The sequence below is a fragment of the Nematolebias whitei genome, chromosome 4 (genome assembly GCF_014905685.2).
Source record: "Nematolebias whitei isolate Nwh7 chromosome 4, NemWhi1, whole genome shotgun sequence".
NCBI classification, from domain to species: domain Eukaryota; kingdom Metazoa; phylum Chordata; class Actinopteri; order Cyprinodontiformes; family Rivulidae; genus Nematolebias; species Nematolebias whitei.
In genome coordinates, this window is record NC_056501.1 from 51,698,122 (window position 1) to 51,701,873 (window position 3,752).

Consider the following 3,752-nt stretch of genomic DNA (forward strand, 5'->3'; position numbering starts at 1 on the left):
ACATGTTTGTTATCAGCTCCTGACATGTTTGTTATCAGCTCCTGACATGTTTATCAGCTCCTGACATGTTTATCAGCTCCTGACATGTTTATCAGCTCCTGACATGTTTGTTATCAGCTCCTGACATGTTTATCAGCTCCTGACATGTTTATCAGCTCCTGACATGTTTGTTATCAGCTCCTGACATGTTTAGTTGTTTTCTTTACACATGGATTCATCCTCTAGTCACTTTTAAAAACACTGTAAATTAAAGACTTGGAAATCCTAAAAGGAATGCATATCACCCGCCGCCCTTCATGCCAGAGTTTTAAAGTGAAACTGTAAAACTTGCTGAGTCATAACTATTGTTGTGCTTTCTAAGATGGTTAGCTGTGGTGGCCATCTTGAATCTGGTTGGCTCAAAGCTGACTGTGCACGTACAGTCCATGTTCACTGTCTGACTTACATCTAACTTTGTCCACTGCTTCATGAGATGCTCTGCTAAAACATTTCTGCCCATCTTTTGATGGCGGGTGATAAAAAGCACCTTTACAGAGCAGTTTGCTGCTTGAAGCTATGAACGGTCCCACGTTCAAAACCAAAGTCCTGAAGCATCGTTTGTTTCTCGATCGCTTCAGAGTGAGGCTGAATGGTTCATAATAAACTGAAGCGCCCTGCACACTGAGCGTCTTCAAATCACTGCACACACTGTCCACTCACAGTCAACTTATACAGAAACTCTCAAGAGCAGCGTCTGTTTCCACTGAGGTCCTCATCAGAACTAAACGTTGATAAATCTCTGCTCATATCTTCACTGCACATGTTTTATTACTTTTATTAAAGGATAACAGCCTTTACGTTTGAGATACTGGGACACAGCTGGTCCAGTTCCATCACAGAAAACAGTGTTGAGTATTTTTCTTACAGAGAGTTAGCTTCTGTTTATCTCGAGGGCATCAGGAGACACCTGATGCTTTTAGCAGAAACTCAGCAGCGCCACAAAACCAGCTGCTCGTATCCAAACCAGTTCTACTGAACAAATGATGCTTCCACTGATGAGCAGAGACGGCTGATTTAAAAACTTTGACTTTTTAAGAGCTGTTTATCTCAGCTAATACTGCATGGACTCACAGAAAGAGTTTTTCATTTAGACTTTTGCAATAAAGCTGATTTATTAGATGCACTCTGCACAAAAACATGTTTGATGAAGATATAAAATATGGAATTCTGACAAAAATTAAACCAGAAGTATTAAAGATGCTGAATTTGAGCTCAAACTGGACCAAAGTCATTGTAAACACAAAAAACATCAGTAACAACATGTTAAGAGTTTCTGAGCCAATTTAAAGTGGGTGGGGGTGTCTATGTAAAGATTTGAACATGTATGTATGAACATGTATGTATGAACATGTATGTAAAGATTGTGAACAAATGATATGTTCACTTCAGTGAATTCTGACTGGAGCTAATGGATCAGGACCAACGTGAACGGTTCCTGTCTGAAAACTACTTAAATCTAAACAGTTCTTATGAACTTTTAAAAGTTTTACTGTCGTACAGTTTGAATTACACTGTTAGTGTGTGAACGCTGACTCAGCAGCCACAGACACATTGTTTTCATCAGTCTAACTTCTTTTTTAGACCATCGGGCATCAAAACATTCAACAGATTTATGAAATGTACACCACCAGCTTTGAATTTCATAACTTTCATAGTGTCTTAAATATTTATTTACAAATATTTAAATACACAGAGATCTCTTTAGTTCTTTCAGAAATATTGTTCTCTTTTAAATCTGCTCCAGCATGCAAGCTCTGTTTGTGTTTTTGTTACATTTAGCTCTTAGTTATCATTCTGCTACTTTTAGCTTTCAGCTAATCTTTTGTTACTTTTAGATTCCAGTTAACCTTTTGAAATGTTTAGCTTAAAGCAACTTATTATGTGTAGCCTTTAGCTAGTGTTTTGCTACTATGAGCTAGCCTTTTGCTATTTCAAGTTTTTTCATTTTTTTTCATTTAGCCTTTATTTATCCAGGTTAGTCTCATTGAGCCACGAGAACTCATTTTCAAGAGAGACCTGTTTTAGGGAGCACATGATGGGGGTTAAGGGCCTTGCTCATGGGCCCAGGGTGGGGCGAATGAGGGTGGGGGCAAGTGTGGGTGTTTCACCTACCCCACCCACAATTTTGATGTTGTCGGGGCCGGGGCGTGAACCGGCGATCTTCGGATCACAAGCCCACCTCTGTAAGTTCAAGTTCAATTTTAGCATTTAGCTAACCTTTTACTACTTTTAGCTAACATTTAGTTACTTTTAGGTACATTTTTGCTACCTTTAGCTAGTCTTTGTTACATTTTTGCTATTTTTTTTAGCTATACTTTGATGCTTTTTGCTTTTGGGTTTTATTTCTGTCCTGAGTATTACAATACTTTTGCCAAATTAATTGTAAAGTTGGAAAATGGCAGCAGTGTGCAGATTTAAACAATAAAAAAGAATAAACTACCATGAAATTCTGAAAACTGAATTAGTTAAAAGATGGCAGCAAGCCACTTTAGAAAGGCGTCGTCTCAAACCTTAAAAACGAGCTAACGTTGACGTGTTTGAGGGGATCCACTTCAAAAGCAGATCACTACCATCCTAAATGTTGATCTTCAGTGTTTAAAACACAGTATTATATGCAAAACTATTTAATGAACATTTATACAGCTGTTAGTTTTGCAGTGCAGGGAGCATCGCTTCTAACCCGTTTGTGGTGCACGACCACAGTGTGCTGCACTGACGTTAAAATTATGTCGGGTAAAAAATATTTTAACTTCACCACCACGACATGTCCCACCAGAAGAAATCACACAAACAGTGCAGTTTGTGTTAGTTTTGAGACACAACATGTCAGCAGGTTGTCACACTGCTCTGAACCCAAGAAACTGCGGCTGAAGAGCTTAAAATCCTGGAACTCCAATGACATTATGAAGAAATACTGCTCTTGGTTTTTTCACAACCTCCTCATCAGAAAATGTATTAGTTCTTTTCTTTGACATTCTGCACGTGCTGTCTTAGAAAACAACTTTCTGCCAGTGTTTTTGGTCTCATGCTTCCAGAACTGAACATGAGCTGCAGATGCTGCTGCTGTTGCTGTTTGTTCTTGCGACTCACTGTGAGGTTCAATGCAAATATCCATGTACTGCAAAAGTGATGGCAGGATGAAGAACAGGTACCTGAAAATGTGTGCCGATGAACTGTTTTGAGACAGCAGTAATCCATTCAGCCGTGCTCAGATTAGTCATTATCTTATCAGTCTGGTTTAATGAAAATATTCTTTCTAAACTGAGGATGTTTTAAAAGTTATCAGCAATAAGTAAGATATTAACTGTTCTTAACCTTTCCACAGAACCCCACTTGGCATGTTCTTTAAAAATGTATTTAGGAATATTATTCTTTTCAAGCCATGTTCATTGATACAAAGTACCAATGAGTACTTAGACATGGTGGTATACTGCTCCAAAGGATTTAATCAAATGTCTGGAAATGTCCCTGTGATGGACTGGAGACCTGTCCAGGGTGTCCCCCACCCTTCACACTATGACTGCTGGACATGGGCACCAGTGACCCACGTGACCCCAAATGGAAAAAGAGGGTAATGAATGAATGAATGAATGAATGAATGAATGAATGAATGAATGTATGTATGTATGTATGTATGTATGTATGTATGTAAGTATGTATGTATGTATGTATGTATGTATGTATGTATGTATGTATGTATGTATGTATGTATG